The sequence below is a fragment of the Arachis hypogaea genome, chromosome 7 (genome assembly GCF_003086295.3).
Source record: "Arachis hypogaea cultivar Tifrunner chromosome 7, arahy.Tifrunner.gnm2.J5K5, whole genome shotgun sequence".
Classification (NCBI taxonomy): domain Eukaryota; kingdom Viridiplantae; phylum Streptophyta; class Magnoliopsida; order Fabales; family Fabaceae; genus Arachis; species Arachis hypogaea.
In genome coordinates, this window is record NC_092042.1 from 35,026,461 (window position 1) to 35,046,655 (window position 20,195).

A 20,195-nucleotide genomic window follows, 5' to 3' on the forward strand; every position below is an offset into this window, starting at 1 on the left:
AAAAGAAAATAAGATCAAAGCAAATTGAGAACTGAATCAATTAGTTAATTAAAAAGATTTTGAAAACAGCAATTAAAAAGATATGATTGAAAAATTTTTGTGAAAAAGATTTGATTTTTGAAAAGAGGAAAGAGAAAAACACAAAAAGACACCAAACTTAAAATTTTTAGAAAATCAAACACTAATTTTTCGAAAATTTTTAAGGGAAAAACACAAAGAGGACACCAAACTTAGAATTTTTATAAATCAAAAAGGGACTAAGAACATGCAAAAATCGAAAATTAAAAGAAAAAAACAAAAGCATGCAATTGACACCAAACTTAGAATATGAAACTAGACTCAACTAAAAGACTCTAAACCAACAAAAATAAAACAGTCCTAATCTAAGCAACAAGATAAGCCGTCAGTTGTCCAAACTCAACAATCCCCGGCAACGGCGCCAAAAACTTGGTGCACGAAATTGCAATCACACTTTTGCAACTCCGCACAACTAACCAGCAAGTGCACTGGGTCGTCCAAGTAATACCTTGCGTGAGCAAGGGTCGATCCCACGGAGATTGTCGGCTTGAAGCAAGCTATGGTTATCTTGTAAATCTTAGTCAGGATATCAGAAATTATTAGGATTGATTGTGAAAAGCAAAAGAACATGAAATGATTACTTGTTTTGCAGTAATGGAGAATAGGTTGAGGTTTGGAGATGCTCCATCTTCTGAATCTCTGCTTTCCTACTGTCTTCTTCTTCAAACACGCAAGGCTCCTTCCATGGCAAGCTGTATGTAGGGTTTCACCGTTGTCAATGGCTACCTCCCATCCTCTCAGTGAAAACGATTGCATATGCTCTGTCACAGCATAGCGGAATTCATCTGTCGGTTCTCGGTCAGGCCGGAATAGAATCCAGTGATTCTTTTGCGTCTGTCACTAACGCCCCGCCTTCAGGAGTTTGAAGCTTGTCACAGTCATTCAATCATTGAATCCTACTCAGAATACCACAGACAAGGTTTAGACCTTCCGGATTCTCTTGAATGCCGCCATCAGTCCTAGCTTATACCACGAAGATTCCGGTTAAAGAATCCAAGAGATAACTACTTAATCTAAGGTAGAACGGAGGTGGTTGTCAGGCACACGTTCATAGTTGAGAATGATGATGATTGTCACGGATCATCACATTCATCCAGATTAAGAACAAGTATTATCTTAGAATGGAAGCAAGCATGATTGAATAAGAAACAGTAGTAATTGCATTAATCCATCAAGACACAGCAGAGCTCCTCACCCCCAACCATGGGGTTTAGAGACTCATGCCGTGGAAAGTACACAAAGAAAACGTGTAAAGTGTCATCAGGTACTGATACAATGTCAAAAGATCCTATTAATAGTAAACTAGTAACCTAGGGTGTACAGAATTGAGTAAATGACGTAAAAATCCACTTTTGGGTCCACTTGGTGTGTGCTTGGGCTGAGCAATGAAGCATTTTCGTGTAGAGACCTTTTCTGGAGTTAAACGCCAGCTTTCATGCCAGTTTGGGCGTTTAACTCCAAGTTTTATGCCAGTTCCGGCGTTTAACGCTGGAATTTCTGAGGGTGACTTTGAGCGCCGGTTTGGGCCATCAAATCTTGGGCAAAGTATAGACTATCATATATTGCTGGAAAGCCCAGGAAGTCTACTTTCCAACGCCGTTGAGAGCGCGCCAATTGGGCTTCTGTAGCTCCAGAAAATCCGCTTCGAGTGCAGGGAAGTCAGAATCCAACAGCATCTGCAGTCCTTTTTGGTCTCGGGATCAGATTTTTGCTCAGGACCCTCAATTTCAGCCAAAAAATACCTGAAATCACAGAAAAACACAAAAACTCATAGTAAAGTCCAGAAAAGTGAATTTTAGCTAAAAACTAATAAAAATATACTAAAAAATAACTAAATCATACTAAAAACATACTAAAAACAATGCCAAAAAGCATACAAATTATCCGCTCATCAGTCCTGTACACTACCAGTGGATGTATCCGATAGAAAGGTAACAAAGAATAAATTTCTTTACCTTAATTTTAAAATAGTGTATAAGTTTCCTATTAATATTAATAGTTTTGGCTTAATTAATAGGTACTTGGGACAACTAAAATCTTATGTGCGTAATAAAGCACAATCAGAGGGCTCTATTGCTGAAGGTTATCTTATGCAAGAGATCCTTACATTTTGTTCAAGATACCTGGACAATATTGAGACAATATAGAATCGACGTAAGCGTGTTGGTAATGAGCCTACCCAGATAGATCCCAATTCACGAATATTTAAGCTGTTTCCTCAAGTTGGAGAATCAAATACTGGTTTCACATATTTTACTTTATCACCAATTGAGAAGAGGCAGGCTCATAGGCATGTTTTGACAAATTGTCGTGCAGTTGATAACTATCTTAGGGATTGTAGAGATATTGTGAAGAAAAGATTAAGAAGCCGAACAAGGGATACTACTGAGATAGACAAAAAGGTTCATAGAAAATTTGTTGATTGGTTCTCTAATCATGTAAGAGAAATTTCACTTATTTCATTTTCTATTTTTGCAATATGTCTATGACTAACACAAACATGTTAATGTGCTTTTAGATTTGTACTAATCTCAACAAACTTCCTGAAGTGGATAAAGACATTCTTATCAGTCTTTCTCAAGGACCATATGACCAAGCAAGAAAGTTCTCTTCATCTGATGTTAACAGATATAGATTTCGAACTTTGGCAAGGGATAATGGATTAAAAACTCAGAATAGCGGAATCTTTGGTACATTTGGAACAAGAAGTTACTCAAGTAGTAAAGATACCCGAATGAACTTTGGTGCGGTACCTTATTATGGAAAGTTGGTAGACATCATTGAGCTTTTCTACAATGGCTTTACAATTCTCTTGTTTAAATGTCAATGGGCAAACACAACTAGTCCTAGAGGAATCAAAAAGGACAATTTGAATTTTTTATCTGTGAACTTTACAAGGCTCATACATACTGGTGAACATGAAGATGACGACCCATATATTAAAGCTTCTGAATCCCATATGGTATATTATGTGGATGATGAGAAAGAAAAAGGATGGTGCATACCAATTCACTTGAAGCCAAGAGATTTGTACAACATTGGTGGAGATAATATGGGTGAAGATGACGAAATTACAGTATTCAATGATAATTATCCACCACAAGACTTAGAGTCTCTTTTTCCAGATGAAAATACAAATATAAAATTGGCGAGAATAGTTGTAGATGATGATCTTTCAATAATCAATGAAAACTATGATGAGAATGAGGATATGCTTGTGTAAAAGACATTGAAGTTTTTCAGAAGTTACTAAATACATTTTCAGAGCATTCAAATATTTTTTCTTGTTTGGCAATTATGAGGACTGTTGGGAGAATTCCTTAGGAGGATCTAGATTTATTCTTGTATTTTAGATGACATTGCTTCATTTGAATGCCTAGATTCCTCCTTTGTTTGGATTAAATTTCCAATATCTTGTAAGGAAGAGAAAGAGCTTTCAAAGTGCTCCTTGTTCTTCTCTGTTTAGTTTATAATATAGTGGGCAACTGGGCCTGCACTTTTACAGAATTTATTCTAGATTGCAGGTGATTCTGAGAAGTTGATAAAGGTGTTATTTGAGCTTGCAAGACACCATGCCCCTCAACCATATTTCTTGATGAAATTGATGCAATCATTAGTCAACGCGGTGAAGCACGCAGTGAACATGAAGCAAGTAGACGACTAAAAACTGAACTACTCATACAGGTGATGCTTCTTCTTAAACTAAATATATTTCATAATCACCAGCTTAATGATAGTAACATGATTTGTATTGAAAACACTTTATATGTTAGCTGTCCTTGGATAAAAATCAACTATGATAGAATTCAAAGTTATCGCATATATTGGACTTGTTTCTTGCCTCCTATATCTGGTCAGCGATTACTTGATTTGTGACAGCTATTTTAAGGGTCTCTATTAATCAACATTATGACACTTATACTCTTAATTTTTAAACCGTCAGTACTAACTCTATATCTCTCTCATTCTTTTTCTTTCTTTTTTTTAACTTTCTTTTTTTTAAACTGTATTCAGTGATGCAAAAATTTTAGGTGAAGAAAACTTGTTTAGTTAACCAACTTGTTGACCATAGTGATGCATGTACATTGAATTGTTGCTTTGGTTTTGTGGAGCAAGCTGCTTGCCAAGAGTTATTATAGTTATCAGTTTATCAGTTTGCATGTACATTATTCCACCCTACTTCATCAGTTTGGATTTGTGTGTCACTAGTGTAGTTAGTGCAAAACTGGGTCATGAAGCTAGTTTTTTTTGCCATCATTGTTGGCATGTTAAATGAACGAAATTGGAATATGTGATCTATATCATTGGTAGTGGTGGTTGGTGTTTCATGTAAGGTAGAAATCCAAGAGTGAGATAGTGCTCTTTGAGCTGTAGCATTTGTTTTCATGAATATTCTGCAGATTGCCCAAGAGTCATGCATGTTGAAATTGAAGTTAGCTAGAAAGTGTGAGATCGATCTTGTTAAGAAGGGTTTGAGAGAGTAATAAATACTGACATTAACATGAATAGTGGTCTTGTCAGATGATGAAGAGTCAACAAGAGAAGGAAGCCTAAACTCATGCATCATCCAATCAGTTTTAACACCTTTAGCAGCTCTGCCTTTGTAGAAGACCAAAGATTTCTTGAGTCCAATGCACTTTGAACCCTCTGAGGAGTATATAGGCCTGTCAGTCCCTATGGCTTTCCAGAACCCAGCTCCAATTACCTTATTTGGCCTTGCACTGTTCTTGTATTTTCTGTTTCTTAGGCTATATTTGGCCTTGCACTATAGTTACCCAGCTCCAGTACCATACGTGAGGGCCATGACATGATTAATTTGAAGGGGACTAAGTTGGAATTGGTTGTGTGGAACTTAAATGTAATTTCTTATTAGTTTTTAAGAGTATTTCTTAAATGTAATTAACATGGAACTCTTTAATTATATTTTTTACTATGTTTTTACAAGTATGAAGAGAAGAAGGCTAATAAAAAAGTATCAAAGTCCTAAAAAATTCTTCAAAAATGTTGAAGATGCTAAATTAGTGCCATCCCCTAATGCAAGAGGAAATGACCATATCTCAATTTTTAATTTTACCAAATTCTTAAAGTGTGAACTTACACATGATTGTTATTTTTTTATTTAAGTAATATAATTTTCTCTTATTTCTTTTATGTTTTTACAGGTATGAAGAGAAGAAGGCTAAGAAAGAAGTATCAAAGTCCTAAAAAATCCCTCAAAGATATTGAAAATGCTAGACTAGTGTCATCCCCTAATGCAAGAGGAAATGATCATATCTCAATTTTTAATTTTATCCAATTCTTAAAGTGTCATCCCCTAATATTGTATATATGGATTATGAATATGTAATTAAAACTTGTAGAATTCAACTTTTGAAATACATTATTGCTATTTTTGTAAAATTTGTGGGATTGAATTTAGATTTGTTAAAATACAATGTCATTTCTAGAGAATTTAACTTTTGATAATAGAACTCTTTGATGTTAGAGAGATTATGACAGTTTAAAATAGTCACTAAATACAGGAAAAAACTGTCACAGGAATAAGTAACTTAGTAACGGTTTTAAATAGAAAAACTGTCACTAGAAATATTGTGACGATTTAAATAGTCACTAAATATGCCTAAAACCTGTCATAAGAACTAGTAACTTAGTGACGGTTTAAAATAATCATGAAACATAAGAAAAAACTGTCACATAATTTAGTAATTTAACGATAGTTTCAAAACATCGCAAAATACAGTATAAAAACCACTTTTACAAGTGTTACAAATTAGTGACAGTTTTATACTTTAAAAACCGTCACAAATAATTTAGCGACACTCCTTACCAACGGTGGTCCAAAACTGTCACTATGTCAGCTGGCGACCCTCAAATCTGTGACACTTTTTTTAACCGTCGCAAAACCATTTAGTGACAGTTAAAACCGTCACCAAGCATTAAAAAAAACCGTCGCCAAAATGCTATTTTGTTGTAGTGAATATTTTGTCTCAATGATCATATTTATGGGTCAACATTAAAAGCTCAAAAAATAAAGGAGTTTGTCCATAACCAAAACTATTAAATGAACATTATTAAATTTTGGTGAGCCGCTACACATACAAGTCTTTTTGGTATACAAGTTCATACAAGTTGGCTCAAATCTAACAAAAATAATTCTCAATTTAGATTGCGTGTAAACACACACTTTCTTGACTCTTGAATAGTGCAAACAGTTATTCTCTCTCAATCAAAACTACAATGCTCAAAATTTAAACAAGGATCAAAATTTCTCAAAATTGTCGCGAAAAGTTAAGGAAATTGCGAAGCTGAATTCGAAAAGAATTATGAGAAAATGAAATAAGAAGATGAAGTAGAAGAAGCAGCAGCAGAAGATGAGGAGAAGGAAGAGGAAGAGTTTTGAATTATACAGAACTTATCAGTACACATACACCGAAAATTCTTAAACGACACACTTTAATATCTTCGTGTTATACCGAAATTTGCTGCAAATAGAAAAAGATATTTTCTCTAATGCTGCATTTTTTTTTCTTCTTCTTTTCGTTATTTTTTTCTTTCTTTTAGTTGGATGAATATAAGTTCATTCTCTTCCAAGTAATTTTGCAGCATTATGAATTTCTTCTTCTTCTTTGTTTGATTTTTTTTATTTTTATTCTTGTTAAGAGGGCAAAATAAGAAGAAACTTGAGAAGGTAAAACAAAAAGAAAAAGATGAATAAGAAAAAAAGAAAAAGAAGATGGTGATGATAATGAAAAGAAGGAAGAGGAAGCAATAGAAGATAAGGAGGAGGAAGAGGAAGAGTTTTGAATTATGCAGAACTTATCAGTACAAAAACACTGAAAATTCTTAAACAATACACTTAAATATCTTCGTGTTACACCGAAATTTGTTGCAAATACAGAAAAATATTTCCTCTAATGCTGCATTTTTTTCTTCTTTTTTGTCTTATTTCTTTCTTTCTTTTAGTTGAATGCATGTAAATTCATCTTCTTCCAAGTAATTTTGTAGTATTATGTGTTTCTTCTTCTTCTTTGTTTGTTTTTTTGGTTTTTATTCTTGTTAAGAGAGTAAAACAAGAAGAAATTTGGGAAGATAATACAAGAAAAAAAGATGAATTAGAAAACAAAAGAAGATTATGAAAAAGAAGAAGAAGAAGTAACACAAGATGAGGAGGAGGGAGAAGAATAGTTTTGAATTATGCAGAATATATCAGCACACATACACCAAAAATTTTAAAACAATACACTTAAATATCTTCGTCTTACACTAAAATTTGCTACAAATACAAAAAAAATATTTTCTTTAATGCAGAACTCTTATATTACATTCAATTCAAACCATCAACGATGAACAATAATTTTCACAAACAAAAACAATATTATTCACTACAGAATCATAAACTACTAACGAAAATATTTATTAGAATCGAACCACACCTCAGCCACTTGAATGGATTCAAAACAATAATCAACTTCGTTCTAATTCAATTGACAATCTAAACTTGAATTATTCATTATCTTCAACAACGCGATAACTGTTCAAAATTGATTTTAGAGCTTGATTTCAAAAACATAGAGAACGAACGAAGAGAAACGCAGAGAACACAGAGATGGAAGAGAACGTAGATCGAAAATATTGAGAAAATTTGAAAACGAAAATAAAATCCTGTTGAAAAAGGCAGTTATATATTCGCGCGTTGATTGAAAAGTTGATTAGATAGTGGTACGTGAGGTGAATTAGGTTAAAGAGACTTGTATGGACTTGAATGGAATAATGACTTGTATGTGGAGAATATTTATAAATTTTGAAACCAGCGCAATATCAATTTTAAAACCATTCTTGGGTTGATCTGCCTCAATTTTATGATCCTCTGCCCCCTCTAGATATTCTTCCTTCTCTTTTACGAAATCCACCTCTAAAACAGTTTTGATGTGTTGGGCTGAATTTGCTTCTACAAAAGATTTAAGTTTTCGAAATCAAATAATAAAAGTTAAAAATTAGTTTTGATTGTCCCTCCTCTTGCTAACACATATAAACAGGAGTAGTTACAATAAAAATATAAAATTACAGATAAATAAGAACAATTAAAAAAAAGTAAAAGATAGATTTATAAAATATAATGTTTTATGTTTTAAATGTGAAATTATTAAAATTTTAAGATGTAAATGAAAAATTATTGACCGAGTTTTACTATCTAATAACAATCAATTATTAGTTAATAATACTCAATTTTCTCTTAAAATTTTAAAATGAGTAATAAATTGATAAATTGAAAGCAAATGAATAAACAAGGAAAAAAAAGGAAGGAAATATCAAACAAAATCTAAAATAATTGTCACACTATATATGTTTCTTTTCAATTTTTCCATTCTTTTTAACAATTTATATACATGCACTCTTCCAATTTTTTTTTTCTATATATACAACATTTCTCCTTATTTCCTTCATGATCTTCCCTTTTTAGATAGATATGTATAAAAAATTTTATCAATCTCTTTCTAGAAAGTCAATTTGAATTGAATTTCTCTTTAATATGCTAGTTAATAATAGCTATTATTTTTTAATAATTTATTGTGTATTTCATTTTGTTTCCTTTGCTCAGTCAAATATGTATTAACTCTCCATATATTTTAAAATTTTAAAGTATCTATGCATATCGATTCAAATATTGTCTATCTACATTTTATATAAATCTGACTCAAGGAAATAATTAGCTTATCAATTCTCTCTAATAGTGTGCTTCCGTAGCAATGATATATATATTTTCATTCAGGGGCTTATATATCAACTAACATTCATCACATACACTACTCAAATTTAATTAATTCAATAATTTTTTGGTTTTTCAGATCCAATTTTTGTTTTGGCCAGATAATAATCATGTTTTGTTTCTGTCATTCTCTTTTTTACCAATTCTTTGTGCGTTACCTGTGTGTTTTCAAGTTCTACTGAAAGGCATATATATTTAATACGAGGATGAATTTCTAATTCAATTAGTTGTTAGATTTTAAGATTTTGGTATAAATTTTGAAACTTTAGAATATATTAGGGCAAGATTTATATTCTACCTCAGTTTCTTGTTTCCTTGCTTTGGGGTATGTAAGAGAAAAGATGTGATTACAGAATAAGAAAAAAAGAATTTTTTAAAAAATAAAGGTATTTTATATTTCTGGGTTTTTTTTGCTGGATCTTTTCTGTGCACTACTGCCACCATCCACGTTTACTGTCACTATCATCACAAAGTTCCACCACCGCTGCCATCACAGGTAAGTGAGGATTTAGGTTCTTAATTTTCTAAAATTAGAGTTCAAGAATTTTAAATTAAGATCTTCAATAATTTTAAATTAGGGTTTAATGATTCTTGAAGACAGACTCTTTCTATTTTTTGTTTGTTGTGGTTGAATTTAAAGCAAAAATCTTTTATTGCTATTGTTAAATTTAAAGGATTTAAAGTATACTATTGTTCAATTTGAAGAATTTATTAAAGTCAGATATTATTAATGGTGGTGATGACTGACGATGATAAGAAAAGAGATAATAATGTGACGGTGGTGACAAAGAATTATTTCTATCATTTAAAATATTATTGTGTTAAAAAAATAATTTTAATACTTAATTTAATTTTAGGGACTATTTTGAACCAAAAAATAATTAAAGACGATTTTTATTTATTAATTTCAAATTTTAAGAACCCAAACAATACTTATCCTATTAAATTATTATTGTAACATTTGTTATTTGAAAACGTACATGATTCAACTCTCTCGTTTGTGTTTTAATGCATTGAAATATATAGCTTCTGGATTTTATTAGAAAAGTATGAACTGATGGAAGTTTTGAGGATGGACTCATCACCAACAAGTAACAATGAGAAGATGGATGAACACTTGGAGAGTAGTTGTTCCATAATTTTACTTTCTGACGATTCCGAAGGAAATAATGATGATGACCACGCAACATCAACAAAGACAGACGTATATAAGTTTTCTTTAATTTCACCCAATATAATTTTTTTGTAGCATGCGTATATATAGTTTCTTTAGTTTATGCACACATTGGTTTTTTTAATATTGTTGTGTTTTGCCATTGATTCATAATATACACGTGAAATTCTTTTAATTTGTTGTAAAAGCATGCTGTTTGTTTTCTCTAAATGTTCTGTTATTTTAGTTATGTCATATATAATTTTATTTTTAATTTATTCTTTCTCGAGTTCTGAAACGTTATTCATTCTATTTCACTTGAAGTCTATTTTTGAAGAAGACTGGAAATGTGAAACTTGCTCTGATGATGATCTACACGAGCCTATAGTGAAGCTAAAGAGGCCTAAGAAGAAAATTAGATTAGCTAAAGATAGTAAGGTATGTTTTTAATATGACATTTATTTGGACCTTTACATGTATATATGTCATTCATTAACTTAAAAGTGAAGCCAAAAGTTTTTGTTTTGAATAATAATGCGATTTCTATAAAGAATGGGCACTCGGATCCTAATGTTATTTTGAGATAATATGAACTCTATTAGAAAATCCTTCAAATAACAATGATTTTGTTGGGGGAGAGAAGATGGGTTATTTGTAATTTTTTGAGATTTTAAACTCCTAAAAATTGTTAATAAGTTTATTTTTGAAAATTTTTTTATTGGTAATAGTCAAATAGAAAAAGTTTATTTCTAAGAATATACAATGTCGCAAGAAGAAAAAGTAATTGCAATACAAAGATATTTCAAAAACAAAGATAACATCGTGTAATACAAGAAAAAAGCGAGGAGAATGACGATGTTGTTAGTGTTGGTGTTGTTGTTGATAATAGTAGATGAGATAATAATAATGATAAGATATGATTGCACAATAAAAATAGTAGAGATAGAAATATAATTATAATGATGAGACAAAAAAAAAGTGGTGATAATAATGATAGTAGTTAATCCTATTGTTTGAAAAAATTTTGTGAGAATTAAAACTCCTCACAGTTACAAATAAAATTTTTAAAAATTAATTTCTGTTACTAGTTAATAATTTTTTAATAAAAAAATTGTATCGTCTCAAAATATTAATGTTTGAGCTAAAATATCCCTTTTTTTTATATAGAATCGCATTGTTTTTCATAAAAATTGATAAAATAAAATTAGATTGAGTATTTATTCCATATAATACTAATAATCAGAGTCATATGTCCTTTGATTAGAATATAAATTTTGTGATTTTTTACATCCTATATTATGCCAATAATAACTGAAGCTCTCTTAGAGATTTTTATCATAATGGAGTATAAATTTTGTGATTTTTTACATCCTATATTATGCCAAGAATAACTGAAGCTCTCTTCGAGATTTTTATCATAATAAAATTTAGGGTAAATGATCTTCATAAACCAAAAGTTATGCCAACTTTACGTATATTTTCTAAATCGAAAAATGTTACATAGATGTTTCGTTGTACATTTTTATATAAATCGAATTTATTGAATTTGAATTAGGTCTGACAGTACTAAATCGAATCTAATTTATTCAAATTAATTGATTTGGGGTTTACATGTAAATCGAATCAATACATTTTGAATTATGTTGGCCACTACTAAATCGAATCAAACGATTTCGATTTAGTCCCCTTAGTAAATCGAATGAATTGAAGTCGATTTACAATGGACTACGAATCAATGGACTTTGAATTGTGCTCATAGTAAATCGAAACAAGTGGTTTTGATTCGTCACCAATATAAATGGAATATAATGACTTCGATTTACAGCCATTTTTCACTTGCATTAGGCCTATATATAGAATTCGAATTCAATTGATTCAAATTACAAACCACTGTCACCCAACCCCACCACATACAAACCTCCTTGGAAATTTTGGAAAGAAACCCCACAAAATTCAAATTTGAACACATCGAGGATGATCCGAATCATATCTATCGGTTGGATGGAGTCGCGCATATTGCTGGTGCCGTCCATGAAGAGGTTAGTGAATAAAAATTTTTGTTTTCAACATGATTTAGTCATGCTAGTAATGTTAACATGCTTCCGCTAGTAGTTGTTTAAAGTCATTAGTTAGGAATTAGAGAAATAATTTTTTCAATACAAACGCTGGTTAGAAAGTTAATAGTTGGTTGGATTTTGAAAACTTAAAATAGTACCTAAAAATGTCAATTAGAGTAGTGATTGTAGGTTCTATTAAATTTTTTAAGTTATTAGTTTTATATTCAGCAAGAAGTGCTTTAGGATTAGGATTCACTTTAATTCAACTGTTGTAGTCATGATACTGATTGAGTATTGCAATATATTTTATACATTAAAGATAATTTTTTTTCAAAGTAGTCATGTGTTAAGCCTATTTAGTTTTAACATTTTCTCTTTTGTTTGAACGTGTGAGATAATATTTGTTTGGGTTAAGATTTTTTTTTTGGAATTTGGTCATGCATTATCTAGCGTTTTGTGATGGTTCTTATGAACAATTATTTCATGTTTCTTGTAAATGATTTTTATAAATTAGGACGTGCAATGTTTAGGTTTTTTTTATAACTTTTTTTAATAGAACACTGTTTGTTATGGTTCTTATAAACAATTTTCTACCATTGTGCAACCCCATCGATGTGTCATCAGCATGAGAAGGTAACACGGTATATCCTTAGATGACAGGATCGTGTCGTACTTGCAGATGGCCGTTTTATACCATCTTGGAAGGCTGAACGAGACTTGATTTAGATTGGATGAGTCATTAGTGAGTGTATTCATGGAGAGATGGCGTCCGGAGATACATACTTTTTACATGCCGTTTGGGGAGTGCATGATCACGCTGTAGGATGTAGCGTACCAGTTAGGACTCCCAATCGACAGTTAGTATGTCAGGGAATGCCTAACGGACTTTAAGAGACATATCGAGGGGTGGCCTCCCAGCGTGATTCAAGGAGCTGTTGGGTGTTTTACTTCCCACGAATTGCATTGACAAGTTCAGGTGAAGTGAACTTGGATGCAGGAGACATTTAGTGAGTTTCCGTTGGCTACCCTATCATCAGCAATTGTTACGGGCTCCACATCATTATCATCATCATCATGTAGTACATCCTCGACATCATCCGGTACTCTGATCTACCCTCTCCAAAAACTGGGACGATAACAAGAGTCACGGCCATTGCAATTGCAAGCTCATCCAAGGATCGAGTATCACCTATTTCTCCGTCACGACTGACAAGGCACCAAGTGGTATTGAACTAGAGTTGGCTAGCATTACTGAGAAATGAGGATTCCAGTTCAAACCGCCTAAACTACAAACCAAATCTACAAGCTTCGCCAACAACTTAGGGGTCCTCACCTCGGGAAACTGACGACGGCAATGGAACAGAACCTGCAAATCTTCATCACTACCTATGACAAATGAATCGTACTTCACATCATCACGCAACACAAAAATCAGGATTTTGTAGAATAACTTCTCCACCCGTTTCACGCCATGCAACCCCAGTTTTTTTAGTATAGTATTCTAAAACTCGATGAAACTTGTCGAAGGTTTGAGAAAAACACTCAGTGGGTCCTTAGCAGTAAATTTAGTTCTCGATCACATTTTCTTCTTAATCGACCCTTTATAGTGCACCAGAACTAAAAAAGTCTCATCATTAGCAATTGTGAGTCCCACTATAGTGAGAAATTCACATTCATCTCTTATTTATATACGTTAGAAATATACTAAATCGAATTAACTCCTTTCGATTTACACATATAGCAGATTTCATAGTAAATCAAACTTATTGGACTCAATTTACCATTAGCTCCTACTTAGTGTAAATCGACTTCAATTTATTCAATTTACTAAGGGGTTAAATCGAAATCTTTTGATTCGATTTAGTAGTGACCAACGTAATTCGAAACATATTGATTCGATTTAGTGCTAGTTAGCTTAATTTGAATTCATTGAATTGAATTCGATTTATGTGCCCTAAATCAACAAATTTGAATTAATTAGATTTGTTTTAGTACTATTAGGTCTAATTCGAATTCAATAAATTCGATTTACATAAGAATATGCAATGAGGCATCCACATAACATTTTTTACTTTGAGAGATACACATAAATTTGGCATAATTTTGGTTTATGAAAGTCATTTACCCTAAAATTAAATATAACTTAAGTTAGGGCTTGATGAGGCTTTTGTAATACTTATTATATAGTAGGGATATATTCAATTTATCTTTCTTTCATTTTATTTTTTGCAAATTTGTATATATTTTTTAATTCAAAAATACTATTTAAACATTGAATATTAATTATTAAATCAGTCATCATATATTTATTTATATTAATCAATCATTATATATTTATTTATAAATATATGTAGTATTTAATTTATTTTTAGATATATTTTAAATACATATATTTATATGAATGATTGATTTAGTTATTAATTTTTAATATGTAGATAACATTTTTTATACAAAGTATGATTGTTTCTAATTAGAAAACAAAAAAGTTAGAAAAGTAAGTACAAGTAACATATTAATGATGGCATGCATGCAATAAGATAAAATGAACGATGAAAACCTAAGTCAGTATGCATAAATATTTTTGAACTAGATCCTTCAATCTATTACTTTTGGTCCGCTTATATTGTTTTCTGGTATTTTGCAAAAGATCTTGTTTTTATTGTTTCCTATACTAATTTATGTTTTTCAAGAAGCATAATTACCAGCCGAGTAATGCACTAGCTGAAATTAAAGTGCAAGAGGTAGCTGCAGCTTCTAATGTAGACATGGTTCGTGATATCAGCAGAAAAGATATGGTCAATAAATCCAATGTTAAAGACCTTCAGATGCTTAGGTATATACCCCTTTCATGAACTTGATTAATTATCCTTATTTATGTACGATCCTTTTTTCTTTCAACAATTTTGATATACTTTGGAAATTAATTGCTTTTTTTTTTTCCTTTGTAGCCTTAGGTTTAATTTTCTTCAGTTTTATTTTTTCATAGATAAATTTATCAGCACTCTAAATATTTCTAAGTAAAAATGATAATTTATTGTTATCTAAATCAATTTCTATATCATTACAAAAAAAAAGTGGTGATGTGTCTTTACTTAATTGTTTTTACATGTCTTTTTATTCAAAAATAAATACAGATCATACATTTTGCTTATAGTGGTATTTAAAAGCTGTCTTAAACATAAAAATAGATATAATAAGTACATAAATGTTTTGGGGGATAAAGGAGATAGAGGAGGAGATGATGGTGATGCTGATATTTTTCTGTTTATTAGTGGGGTTTTGAAAAGAGAAGATTTGGAAGAAAAAAATGAAATGATTTAGAAAAGAGAGGGATGATGAATGAATTTAGGAGCAAGATTAAAAAGCACTAATTGACTAATTGTTGAATATAAAAAGATTAGCGGTAAGAGTAAAATTAAAATTTATAGAAAATATTTGAAATAAATTAAAACAAATTAAGTGTTGAAGGTATTTTTGAAATTTTTAAAAAAGATTAAAGACAAAAACCAAACTTTATAAAAAAATTAAAACATTTTGGTCCTATGATCTCCAATTACTAAAGTTATTATTAAACACATTTTTTTTTTCCTTCTCTATATCCGTCTTTGCATAATATTTTACTATCTCATATTTGTGTCTTAGTGTCCAAACACTATATTCCACTGCTCTATATATTGTCTTACCTACATTTACACAAAAATCTTGTTTTACATAACTGAACTTCTTTTGAATTAACTTATATTTGTTATCAATAATGAAACTTTTGTTTATTTAGTTTAAGTTAGCTATGAAACATATCCAATAATCTAATCAGAGTTTAAATCAAGAAACTTTGGCAAGTATATTAACGAAATATTTGATGTTGTTATCAGAAAAAATAACGCTACTTGCGAAAAGTCTATAAAAGAGCCTCAGGAGAAGCTAGTAGCAGAGGTAAGTTAATATTGTAATACGGGACGAAAAGTACTAGAAATTGAAATTTTAGTGTTAAATAAAGAGAATTTATTGTAAATCAAAAGTAAAAAAAAAAGTTTAGTTACCTAACATTTTTATCATAAGCCAAGATCATTATGCTCTATTTTCATTTCATAAATAGTTTTATTTTCATTTATATGATTACTAACATGTTTGTCCAATCAAAATGCCACTGCAATGCTGCATTGATATCCTACAAAAACTGCATTTGGCCAACTCAGAAAGGAGAAATAGTGATATTTAACTTGTATATAACTTCTAATTAAAAAATGTTACGTACGTCTTAAAAATTAATTATTAAATTAATTATTATTTATTTATTTAGAAATATATATAATATTTAATTTATTTTTAAAATATATTTTATATTTTTATATACATTTTATACGAATAACTGATTTAGTTATTTATTTTTAAGTGTGCACGTAATATTTTAATACAGTTTTTAATTAGAAAACAAAGAAGTTAGAAAAGTAAGTAGAAGTAACATATTAACGATGAAATGCATGCAATAAGATAAAATGAATTGAAAACCTAAGTCAGTATGGGTAAATATTTTTCTCCTATATCCCTCAATCTATTACTGCTAGCCCGATTATATGTGTTTCCTGGTATTTTGCAAAAGATCTTGTTTTTATTGTTTCCTAAGCCAATTTATGTTTTCCATGAAGCATAATTACCAGTCCAGTAATGCACTAGTTGAAATTAAAGTGCAAGAGGCAGCTTCTACAACTTCTAATGTAGACAAGATTCGTGATATCATCGAAAAAGATATGCACAATAAATCCAACAGTCAAGACCTTAAGATGCTTAGGTATATACCGCTTTTTATGAGCTTAATTAGTTATCCTTATTTATATCCGAATCTTTTCTCTTTCCACAATTTTAATATGGTGAATGCTATGGTGCCTATCACTTTGTACTTAAGTTACTAAAAGAGGTAAATAAATTATATTTAATAAATTTTACATGATTTATTTTTTATTTTAAATATTTTATTTTTTACTTTAAAAAGGAAGTTAGGCAATTTAGGCACCATAACAAAGGCACCATAAAACTCACCTTTTAATATACTTCGAAAATTAATTGCTTTTTTTGGTTCCTTGTAGCCCTAGGTCTAATATTCCTTCATTTACTCATCACCCATTTGAACACATAGTATTTGCTGTATATTGATTTTGGTAAAGAAAAAGCATATAGGACTAAATTTTAGTTAATCAGTACTAATTAACTTTAGAATTTATGGTATTGGGTTAGGGGTTTAATTAGCTCGCTCTATTGACCAACATTTACACAAAACTATGTGTTACGTAATCCAATCTTCTTTTCAATTGTAACTTAAATTCATTATCCATGATGAAACTTTTGTTTATTTAGTTTAAGCTAGCTATGAAACATGTCCAGTAATCTAATTAGAGTTTCAATAAAAAACGATGGCATGTGTATTAACGAAATATTTGATGCTGTTATCAGGGAAAATAGCACTGCTTACGAGAAGTCTATAAAAGAGCCTCAGGAGAAGCTAGTAGCTGAGGTAAGTTAATATTATAATGTGACAAAAAATACTAGAAACTAAAATTTTAGTGTAAAAAAATAAAGAATAATTGATTATAAATCAAAAGTAAGAGAAAAAAAAAAGTTGTTGTTTACCTTAACATTTCTGTTATAAGCCAAGCTCCTTATGCTCTATTTTCATTTCATGATTAGTTTATTTTCACTTATATTATTACTAACATGTTTGTCGAATCAAAATGCCACTGTAATACAGCATCGATATCCTACACAATCTGCATTCGGTCAACTCAGAAAGGAGAAATAGTGAGTTAAATAACTTTAGTGTACCATTTGTGTGTATATATATCTTTATAATAATTATGGTAGCTAAGTAAATATGATTAAAATTAAAGTTATATATTTTTTATTTTAATAATATTTTTTAAAATGTATTATTAAATAATAAAAAAATATTATTTTAATTTTAATAATATTTTTTAAAATACTATGATTATTATAATCACCATAACATAAACATACTGATATATACATTCACATATATATATATATATATATATATATATATATATATATATATATATATATATATATATATCATTAAACAATACTTTCTATATAGTATTATTAAAAAATACAGTATTATCAAAATATAAAAAAATAGAATTTAATTTTAACAATACTTACATAATTATTATAACTAATGTACAGAAAGATACTTAGAATCTACTGTATAAGTATTTATATACAATCTTCGCGTTGAAAAAAAAAATGTTTACCTTTTGGGATGCAGTGCAAAACTTCGTGCAAGACAGCAGGCAAGAATAATGGAAACAAAGAAAAGAAGGGAGAGTAATGAGAAAATGGGATTGAAGAACAAATGCGATGTTCCCCTTTTAAGTCCAGTAGGAGTATTTATACCGACGAAGAAAAATTCTTATGTTCAATTGAAGACCAAAAATGCTGAAAGGGCATTATTGCAACCTCCTAAACACACTCTTGAAGGTAATGAGCTACGAAAATAATACAGTGATATGATGATCAGATGAAAACATTTAATACATACATTGATAATTGTGACAGAGTCCTTAAATAATTAAATACTTAGCTTGGTAATAAGGTACAACTTAAAATTTTGCTATTATAGGTGCAGAGGCTGGAAATTCGTCTAGCATGAGTTTGATGAGTGGCAGGAATAAGACTACTCTTAACACATTATCTCATTTAGAGGTACTATGATTTTTATTCCTTAATTAATTTAATTTTTTTTTAATAAAATCCTGACATTTGCTAGTTATATCTGTCCTCATATTCGTATCATATATATGTACATATATAATGTTAGAGAACTAACACTATAATGATCAATTTCAATTAATATTATAATAAATTATCAAACAAATTTATTATAAAATTTATTAAAGATAAATTTTTATTGAGCTTAAATTTTAAATATTTTTTTAATTAAGTTTTGAATATATTTTTTAATAATTTTAGATTTTTTTTAGATTTAATATTAGCTGCAATATTAATGGTAAGATGTTGGCTCCTAAATTTTCTTTAACTAATAGTATAAATAAAAGAAAAATTTAAGGATAAGTAAAATTTATTGTTTTTAGTCTATTTTTTAATTTAGTAATTTAATAATTTATTTTTATTCCACATTTTTAAACATTATTGATTAATTGCTGACCTAAAACGATAAATTGTGCTAGTCTTCATGGATGGACAATAACTTGGATAATAGAAATAAAATGTTGTCTACTTACTAACTTTTGAAATAACTGTGATTGATATATCCTCAGAATAGTTCAAGTTCAGGTATATCAAGACAACCAACAACAACACCACTAAAGAAGCCATCCGGTGTGGTGATACAGAGAGACGATGACAAAACCGGTAACTGGACCGAGTCGGAACTCGATGCACTGTGGCTCGGTGTTCGAAGGCATGGCCAAGGAAACTGGGAAGCAATCATTGCTGATTCACATTTGGGATCATCCTCCCTACTTCTCAAAACTCCCAAACAACTTTCCACAAGGTGGACAAAAGAGACCTTCAAATTCTTCCCATCTTATCAACTACTTGCTCCATCATCACGGCCGCCGCCGCCACCGCCGCCACCACCACCACCACCACCACCACCACCACCACCACCTTCTGCATTAGAGAAAAATAAAGAGAAGAAGGTGGTTTATGATACCGCGGCAACTACGACGAAGTTGATGCCGACTGATCTTGATAGGGTTCCTCCTCATATGTATTTGGTGTATGGGATTAAGAGGAAGCCTTATTTCACTGTTGAAGATCAAAGCTCAAAGCAGAGGAACATCAATATTCCTTCAGGTTTCTTCAAAACACTCAATTATCCCTTTCAAAAGAATACAGCGCTAGTTAGAATTTATTATTTTTATTTAGTAATATGTGAATTAAAATTATATTATTAAATTATTAAATTAAAAAATTAGATTAATAACTAAAAACATTAACTAAAAATAATAAATTCTATTGATCCTTGTGTTTTTTTTTAATAGGATTTGGTTTTGGAAATTAAGAAATAATATAGCTACCAATTAAAGAAGTAAAAGTAATGTCATTCTATTTCATTAGAAATTAAATGATAAACTGACGCAGAAATAAGTATACTTTTGAT